Below are 10590 nucleotides of genomic sequence, written 5' to 3'. Positions count from 1 at the left end.
TTGTTATATTTGTTAGTATTTTTGTTATTTTTCTTGTTGATCTTATTTTATAGTAATATTTATTACTATTTTGCTGTTATTTCATCATTGTTATTCTTATTATTATTTGTTATATTTGTTATTATTTTGTTGTTGATATTATTTTATTGTTATTTTTGTTATTGATGTTATTTTAGCATTGTAATTTTTGTTAACTTTTATTTGTTATTTTTATTGTTATTTTGTTATTTTTGTTGTTGATATTTTATTATTTTTGTTATTATTAGTTATTATCACTTTTGTTTTTGTTGTTGTTTTTATCATTATTTTTGTTATTATATTTAGTTATATTTGTTACTATTTTTATTGATCCTTTTTTAGTTGTATTTATTATTATTTTGCTGCTATTTTATCATTATTTTTGCTATTATTTTTGTTATTAATATTTTGCTGTTATTTTTATTGTTGATGTTATTTTATATTTGTTATACTTGCTGTTATTATTATTATTAGTTATATTTGTTATTATTATATAATCAATGTTAATCAAACTCACCTCCCCACAACAACATTCCCAGTGAAGACACCTTTCTTTAACCCTTACATACTCTGTAGTCTCTTGTAGGAGGTATGAGAAAGAATTTTCCACCCAATACTTTTAACATTATCATACTCATACTCATTATTATACTCGTACTCTAAAAAGCCCGTAATTAAAGCTGCGGTTAATTAAGTGCATATGAACACTAATCACACTATTTATACTAAAACAGAATAGTGCATAAGCATGTGAACCTACTAACCTTATTCACCACAGCCAGAAAGAGGGGCTTCACTGTCGGACTCGCGTCAGGAACCCACGGGAATCTGAACTGGACCCCATCAGACACCCACCAGCGTTGCGTCACTATTGATCTTCACTGACAGTGAGAGATATGAAGCAGCGTTTCGCTTTGGTAAGAGTGTCTTCACCTGGTCAAAGGTGCTGAGGGAAGTGAGGGCACCAAACCACCTGACGCCTCGGGTCATTCCCATAGTTATGGTGTGGAGAGACACCACACACCCCACCCAGCACCGCCCAAGACAGATCCCATGAGAAGCTGAACACAGAGACCCTCTTCACCCTCTGAACCTCTTGGTCTTCTGTTGGTCCTTACTGTAGTTTGAAGGTCTTCAATGTGTTTGATGATCTGCACTGATGTTTGATGGTCTTCACTGTTGTTTGATGGTCTACACTGATGTCTGAAGGTCTACGCTGATGTTGGATGGTGTACGCTGATGTTAGATGGTGGATGGTCTATGCTGATGTTGGATGGTGTACGCTGATGTTTGATGGTCTACGCTGATGTTGGATGGTCTACGCTGATGTTTGATGGTGTACGCTGATGGTGTACGCTGATGTTTGATGGTCTACGCTGATGTTGGATGGTGTACGCTGATGTTTGATGGTCTACGCTGATGTTGGATGGTGGACGCTGATCTTGGATGGTGTACACTGATGTTTGATGGTGTACGCTGATGTTTGATGGCATACGCCGATGTTGGATGGTGGACGCTGATGTTGGATGGTGGACGCTGATGTTTGATGGTGGACGCTGATGTTGGATAGTGCATGTTGATGTTGGATGGTGTACGCTGATGTTGGATGGTGTACGTTTATCTTGGATGGTGTACGCTGATGGTGTACGTTGATGTTGGATGGTGTACGCTGATGTTGGATGGTGGACGCTGATGTTTGTGTACGCTGATGTTGGATGGTGGACGCTGATGTTTGATGGTTGGATGGTGTACGTTGATGTTGGATGGTGTACGCTTATCTTGGATGGTGTACGCTGATGTTGGATGGTGTACGCTGATGTTGGATGGTGTACGCTGATGGTGTACGCTGAAGTTGGATGGTGTACGTTGATGTTGGATGGTGTACGCTGATGTTGGATGGTGTACGCTTATCTTGGATGGTGTACGCTGATGTTGGATGGTGTACGCTGATGGTGTACGCTGATGTTGGATGGTGTACGTTGATGTTGGATGGTGGACGCTGATGTTTGTGTACACTGATGTTGGATGGTGGACGCTGATGTTTGTGTACGTTGATGTAGGATGATGTACGCTTATCTTGGATGGTGTACGCTGATGTTGGATGGTGTACGCTGATGGTGTACGCTGATGTTGGATGGTGTACGCTGATCTTGGATGGTGTACGCTGATGTTGGATGGTGTACGCTGATGGTGTACGCTGATGTTTGGTGGTGTACGCTGATCTTGGATGGTGTACGCTGATCTTGGATGGTGTACGCTGATGGTGTTTGGTGGTGTACGCTGATGTTGGATGGTGTACGCGATCTTGATCTTGGATGGTGTACGCTGATGTTTGGTGGTGTACGCTGATGTTTGATGGTCTACGCCGATGTTGGATGGTGTATGCCGATGTTGGATGGTCTACGCCGATGTTGGATACGCTGCCGATGTTGGATGGTGTACGCTGATGGTGTACGCTGACGTTGGATGGTCTATGCTGATGTTTGATGGTGTACGCTGATGTTTGTGTACGTTGATGTAGGATGATGTACGCTTATCTTGGATGGTGTACGCTGATGTTGGATGGTGTACGCTGATGGTGTACGCTGATGTTGGATGGTGTACGCTGATCTTGGATGGTGTACGCTGATGTTGGATGGTGTACGCTGATGGTGTACGCTGATGTTTGGTGGTGTACGCTGATGTTGGATGGTGTACGCTGATCTTGGATGGTGTACGCTGATGTTTGGTGGTGTACGCTGATGTTGGATGGTGTACGCTGATCTTGGATGGTGTACGCTGATGTTTGGTGGTGTACGCCGATGTTTGATGGTCTACGCCGATGTTGGATGGTGTATGCCGATGTTGGATGGTGTACGCTGATGTTGGATGGTGTACGCTGATGGTGTACGCTGACGTTGGATGGTCTATGCTGATGTTTGATGGTGTACGCTGATGTTGGATGGTCTACACTGATGTTTGAAGGTTCACCAGGGTTCCTAAAATACTGTCCTGAAGAGCTGGTGTGTTGTAGAGTTTAGCTCAAAAACTGATCAAACTCACTTACCTGTGATTTTTCTAGTGATCCTGAAGACATTAAACAGCTTGCTCAGTTTGATGTGGGTTAGAGCTAAACTCTAGGGCAAGATTTGAGGAACCCTGGTATGTTGGTCTTCACTGCTATTTGATGGTCTGCACCAGGGTTCCTCAAATATGGTCCTGGAGGGCTGGTGCCCTGCCACTATTAAAAAAGTATGTAAAATTTACAGTAAAAAAAATGGCAGCTGTGGTTTTACCATAAAAATATAGTAGCAACATTTTAGGTTTTACAGATTTAACTTAAATTTACATTTAAATAACATAATTTGATTAACTGATATAATGTTAATATACCAACCTATTAAAATGCTGAAATTTGTTTAGTACCTTTGTAATACATTGATAACCACCAAAAGCAGGTGGTGATGAGAAAATCACATGATGAACCAAACCAAGCAGCTTTTAAATACTAACATATACAGAAGGTGCACATTGTCATTCACACAAACACTAAACACCATGAAATATGCAATAAACATTACTTTAACAATAAACATTACTGTAATATTCAACCCTAATGTACACAACTGAAACTAAGAAACTACCGTAGACTACTGTCCCGTACAGTTTTTCACCGTATATAGTGGGGGAATCTAACATGAGCTAATTAATAGTTTTTTACTGTAGCATTTTACCCTTAAAATCACATGTTTTGTTTAAAATCACAAGCTCAAAACCTGATCAGACTCACTTACCTGTGATTTTTCCAGCGATCCTGAAGACCAACTCCAGGACAAGATTTGAGAAACCTTGACATGCTGCTTTTCACGGTTGTTTGGTCTTTTGAAGGTTGAATCTCGTTTCCATAAAGTTAGAAAAAAGACTATTCATCAGAAATATGAGTGCAGGAGCGAAGTTCAGCGGCTACACACGGGATTCTGTTCGTGTTCGTCACAAGAGGAATTTAGAACGTTCGTGGTGTGACCGCGCTGACTGTCTCTCTCGATGCTGATTGGCTGTTAGCGACTTTCTAAAAATAAAGGAATATTTTTTCAAGTTGTGTTCAATTTCGTGATAGTAATACTGTAACATGCGAGCTTGCTTGTTTTCTTGTTCGTGATTATTTATTTATTTATTTGGTCTTGTCCGTCTCTAAAGCCGTTTGCTTCTAACTCTTTGCAGTCGTTTTTACCAAAACGTAGAATAACCTGATTTTAGACGAGGTCGTAAGGTAAGAAGGCGTTTTCTAAAAAACAAGTGATTAATACAAATAAATAATAAACCAAAAGTAATAATCCGCATTTGGGAGATTTTGTATTTGCTACTTGATCACTGTCAGCACTCTTCTGCTGCCCTCTGCAGGCCATTGATTATAGTTAAGATTATTAAAATAAAATTTATAAAATGCTTTACTGAAAACGCCCTGATTTTGATCCACTTTATTATTTATTTATTTATTTATTTAGATGAAGCATTTATAAGAGATTGAAACCATTTCACAGAATTGTTTTTTTAAATTGAAGTTTGTAAGTTTTTGTAAGTTATTGTTTACTTCTTGTGGCTATACTTGTGAAACAGTATTTTGAAGTTCACACGTCCACATTAATTTCCGTTGTTTGTGCCAAGCTGAATCATTCAACCGATTCGTTCATAAAATGATTCATAAAATGATTCAATCTGCTGTGGCTTCATCTAGAACAAAATTCGTTGGCGGAGCAAAAAACAGATCAAGCAACTGACAATATTGTGCTCAAAATGTAAGTTGTTCAATATTAACTTATTAAATGTTCACAGAAATCAGTATGTATCCAGCTTATTTTGCTACACTAAGCTATTTTATGTGAATCTGTGAGACTACGGTTCATTAGCCGCTCAGGTTTACTAGAAAATAACAAAGCGCAGTAAACAGTAAAACTATTTGTCCTAGAAAAGATTATGTCTATACATTGAAATGATATGATAATTATGACCAATTTGCAATATAAAGCTGTTTGTCTACAGGTAAAATTGGAAGCGAGTCATATACAAAAGCTCTAGGTAGAGAAGACATTAAAATGAAAGTCATACAATGACCTCTTCTGTGAGGAACATGTTTTTTAAATTCTAAATTAAAATTTTAAGGTAGCAGAAAGTTGAAAATGTCAATGTAAATTGCCAAATCAAGACCATGTGATGCAACCAGTTAAGTCATGTGGCAGTAAGCAGTGTTGTTATTGTTAACTAAAACTATTAAAATAGTTAATGTAAATAAATACATACATACATGCTTAGAAAATTAGAAATGTTGCCTTTGCAGCTAACTGAAATAAGTTGAAGCTGAATTAATAAAATCACTTAAACTGAAATAAAATCCAACCAACATGCAGGAAAAAAAAAAAAAAAAAAAACACACAAACATCAAACAGGAAATATCATTGAGACTGCAGGCCCACATAACTGTGTCAAGATGCCATGTGGTGCAATTACCCAGTTGTATACACAGATCAGGCATAGCATTATGACCTTCCTAGTACTGTGTCGGTCCCACTTTTTCTGCCAAAACAGCCCTGACCCGTCGAGGCATGGGCTCCCCTGAAAGTGTGCTGTGGTATCTGGCACCAAGATGTTCGCAGCAGATCCTTTAAGTCCTGTAAGTTGTGAGGTAGGTCCTCCATGGATCAGACTTGTTTGTTCAGCACATCCCACAGATACGCGATTGGATTGAGATCTGGTGAAGTCCAAGTCAACACCTCAAACTCGTTGTGCTCTCATACATTTTGATGTCCAAAAATTTAATTTCATTAGGTTTTCATTAGGTTTAATTTCACCTGCTCGAGTAAATTGGGAAAAGAGTGATGCCTTGGCAATTGGAAAATGCGAGGAGGGTTTACCAAAGTTGCCTGGTCAGATGAGATGGAAAAGAGCGGGTTTCAAATATTTGGGAGTATATCTTGGTGATGAAGTTTCACAACAGAAAAACTGTGAGGGAATTGTGGAAAAGATAGAAGGCAGACTTAAAAAATTGAGTTGGATCCATCCACAAATGTTTTTTAGAGGAATAATTTAGTAATTTAGTAGCGTCAACACTGTGGCACAAACTGTCTTGCATAGATCCACCTGCTGGCCTTTTGCCAAAGTTACAGTCAATTTTAGTTAACTTTTTTAGGGACAAACTACACTGGATACCTTAATTTTTTGAAAGGGGATGAAGTAATATGGCGAATGATGGCTAGAACAATTTAGCAAAGGGTAGAAAGTACATAATCAGCATTTGAACACTTCTGTTCCTGTGTTTCTCAGTATTATCTCCGTTCAGAAACTGGTTCGAGTAGAAAAAACTTTGCCTACAATAATAATAATAATAATAATAATAATTATTATAATAATAAAGTACAATGTTTTCTTTACACAAAAAGAGTCAGAGCCATTGGGAAACACAGCTCTGGTCAAAGCCTATGCATCATCATCTTTTCTAGTTTTTGACCAAATGTTTTAAACGAAAGAAAAATCTGTCAACGCTGTCAAAGTATTTTTTTCAAGATATTTAAATATCTTCGCAGCATGGATAAAAAATGCTACTCGTATAAGCATTTTAAGAGGGAAAAAACTGCTGAAATTAGTAGGCTCAAGGCTGTACATTGCATTTTATTATTACATTCACAGATAATGTAGGCTAAAATACCAGTAAATAAAGCAAAATGTTTACAGACATCAGTTTTCTTTTCTCCAGAACAATTCCTCTTGTAGCCTATTTAGGATAAACGTCAAGCCAAAACGAATTAATTTAAAAGCAAAACTGGCCGTGAGATTATGATGCAGCCTCAACATCATGATGTCTATCAGCCATCGGCGATGGACGATGGCATCGCCTATCGGCCCAACACTACCAGGAACCAGGAGCCGAGTCAAGATCCAAATTATAGAACCTGATAAAAGCGTGCGGAGAGAACCATCCTGCTTCTACACAAATGTCCTCAAATTTTTAGAAAAAGAGCTTGAGAGGGAGCCACACTCCTGGTGGAATGTGCCCGAACGCTAAGAGGTGAAGAAAGACCACACACGTCGTATGCCAGCAAAATAGTGTCCCTAACCCAGTAAGAAATTCTGTGCTTTGATGCGGCAAGCCCACGGCGGTCAGCACCAAAGCATAATAACAGCTGGGGAGATTTTCTCCAATGGCTGGAGTAAACCACATTAAGCTTCAAAGCTTGGACAGGGCAGAGCATGTGAAGTCTCTCATCCTCACCATGTAGCTAAAGGAGGAGGATGGAAAGAGTGAAGTGTGACCACATGAGAGCGAAATGATGTAGACAAAACTTTGGGAACATAGCCTGGCCTAGGCCGTATTGTTACTTTGACCAGACCCGGGGCAAAGTCCATACACATCTCGCTGACAGAGGGAGCTTGCAAATCGTCAACTCGCTTCAAAGAAGTTAGCGCCAACAAAAGAGTAACCTTAAGAGTCAGAATCCGATCTAGAGCTGACTCCAAGGGCTCAAAAGGAGCTTCCATTAAGCCCTCCAGGACAACTGATAAGTCCCAAGAAGGAACTTGTGTGCCGGCCTCAGACGCTGAACTCCACACATAAACACAGAGACCAACTGATGTCTGCCCAGCTCTCTCTGAGCAGCGATGACCCCAGCATAAACTCTCAAGGTAGTAGCGACAGCCCCCGCCTCAAGTTTTTCTTGCAGGAATTTCAGCATTGGACTTATAGAGCAGCTGACTGGGTCCACTGCATGAGCTAAACACCATAAGTCAAAGACCTTCCAAAGGAATACAGCCTTCTCGTGGAAGGGGCTCTGGCACTAGTGATGGTCTCCTGAACATCAGCAGGAAGACTAGAACTCAAAGCTGGTGGCCTTTGATGGGCCTTACCAACAGCTTCCAAATCTCAGGTTGAGGGTGCCAGATCTTGCCTTGAAGCTAAGACAGAAGATCTTTTCTGATTGGAATCTCCCACGGATGCTGATACAGAAGAGGAATCAGCTCCAAGAACCACATCTGGTATGGCCAGAATAGGGCTACAAGCAGGAGACAGACCCCGCTCTCCTTCACCCTGCACAGTACTGCCGGAATAAACTTGACAGGTGGAATTGCGTACAGTCACAGGTCAGGCCATGAGTGAGCAAACGCGTCTATGTCCAGAGGTGCTGGGGAACTCAGGAAACACCAAAGTTGGCACTGGGACGACTCCAGCGACACAAAGAGTTCCATCTCCACACTACCAAATCTGGGCTACTGTTTGACGGTTCAACATCCTCTTCCCTGATCTGAGCTTCTGTCTCGACAGAAAATTGTCTGCGAGGTTCAAGGTCCCGGGACGTGAACCGCTTTCAGGGAGAGGAGCCTGTCCTGAGTCCAAAAGAGAAGGGGGTGCGCATGCCTGTCTAGGGTGTGTGACTGTGATCCCCCTTGGTGATTTATATGGGATACTATCCATCCTGACAATCACATGACACCACCTAAGTGAGGGGAGAAAGTGAATCAGTGCCAGAAAGACAGTTCTCAGTTAAAGGCTGTTTATGTGCCAGGAGAGGAACTCTCCAAACTCTGCACGCCGGTCTGCCCTGGAACACCGCACTCCATCCCGTCAGAGATGCGTCCGTCGTGACCGTTTGGCAATGATGAACAGCCATTGCCAAATGGTCTTCTCCCAATTCTGACTCCTCTTGAGAAAGAGGGGGTCCCACCATATTGAAAGGGTGTGAAAGCAACTGCGTGACACCATTACTAGGTGAGAGGCTGGCTCTGCAGAGCGAATCCCTAATTTCATCCACCAAAGGAACAGGCTCATATGAAGCAGCCCCATGGGCAGCACGGGGGGGCTGCGGCCATGAGGCCCAAGAGCCTGCGACAAGTGCTCACAGAAACATGATGGCCTATCTTGAAGCGGGCAAACCATGCATTGAGGTTGGAAATCTGGGCAGGAGCCAAACGGGCATGCATCTGAACGGAATCCAAGAGAACACTCAAGAACACAGTCTGTTGAGAGGGGGTGAGAATACTCTTTTCGGTGTTCATTCTGAGGCCAAGAGACTAAATGTGGCACGGAGGGCATCCCTGGAGTGGGCCAAAATGAGCCATTCGTCCAGGTAATTGAATAGACGGATCCCCTGGAGCCTCAATGGGGCCAGAGCACTTTGTGAATGTTCTCTGTGCCAAAGCCAGGCCAAAGGGAAGAACATTGTACTGGTAAGCCTTTCCCCCAAAGGCGAACCGCAGGAACTTCCTGTGTTGCCGAACAACCTGAATATGAAAATAGGCATCTTTCAGGTCGACAGTGATAAACCAGTCTCCCACTTAAATCGGTGACATAATAGTTCTCAGCGCCAACATCTTGACCTTCCCTTTGTAAAGGGCTCTCCCACTCCCTTTCCGTGGCCTACTCAGAGCTCGTAGAGAAGCTTTCTATTGATTGGCTCGTCGGCTCGTCTGTGGCGCACATTAGCACGTCCACGAGCTCTGAGTAGGCCACGGAAGGCTGCACTTTCTGGCCACTAGGCGGGAGAGTGTTGGCAGAAGCAGGCCCGAAATCCAGTCAAATGCTGTGGTGAATAAAATGTCCTCTAGCCCAAAGGAAACCGCATTGTGTGCCTCTGTGTGAATGAATGGCGCAGACACACAGTTTTGTTTACTACACACATACTAAAGCATGCGTGACCCTCGCTGTGTTTTGGCCTCTAAGAGTCACTTCATGAGCATTTTACCACTTCTTTTGTGAAAAAAAAAAAAGAAAAATCATATACAATATATCATATATCATATACAAACAGAAACCTTCATAACAACCCGTCAAAATAAAAGTTCAGTTCAGTTTAACTTGACAGTCATAGATGTATCATTTAATATGATGATAGCACTACTACTAATAATGAAAATAAAAATATTATTAAAAGAATATTTAAGGAATATTTACCAGAAAAAAAAAAAAAAAATTACAAGAAAAGTTTAAATACACAACACAGTATTTCTGAAAAAAAGATAAATAAATGGCCTATAATAAATTAATTCTTTATTGAATCTAATTATCCTTTATAAATTCATTAGACATACTTTTGATTATTAAAATGTAATGAAATGATTAAAATAGAATCCAGAAAATGAATGGAAAACACAGATTCACAAAAACAAAACTGAATTTGAGAAAAATAATCAAACGTATTTCATAGGGCCTTAGAAACATGTAATTTTTGTTAAAAATATAATAAATTGCTGTTAAATTGTGCAAGTTTCATGATTTCAATTACTTAGACATGCTTTCTGATAAAAAAATAAATAAATAAACCCCTTTAAAACCATAGTTTGGCCTGTTGGTCGCTCTTTGAATCTTGCTTTGTAAGCACTTTCTTTCTTTTTTCCCCATAATCAATTAGTTGATTGACTGATTGGACTCCTTATTAAGATTAATTATTAAGATTAATTTTCTCTGATAATTTTGTCCATTTTGTTATCTTCTCCCTGTATTTATTACTGGATGTTTTCTGTCAGAACACTGACAATTTTCACATTTTTTTGATCACTCAAGATTGCTAGTAAACTTCAAAATCTGTTCACAACACTTCACAAGTGACA

This window comes from Labeo rohita, chromosome 25 (assembly GCF_022985175.1).
Source record: "Labeo rohita strain BAU-BD-2019 chromosome 25, IGBB_LRoh.1.0, whole genome shotgun sequence".
In the NCBI taxonomy this organism is placed as follows: Eukaryota; Metazoa; Chordata; class Actinopteri; order Cypriniformes; family Cyprinidae; genus Labeo; species Labeo rohita.
The sequence above is the reverse complement of the archived record's forward strand: the minus strand, read 5'-3'. Positions refer to the sequence as shown.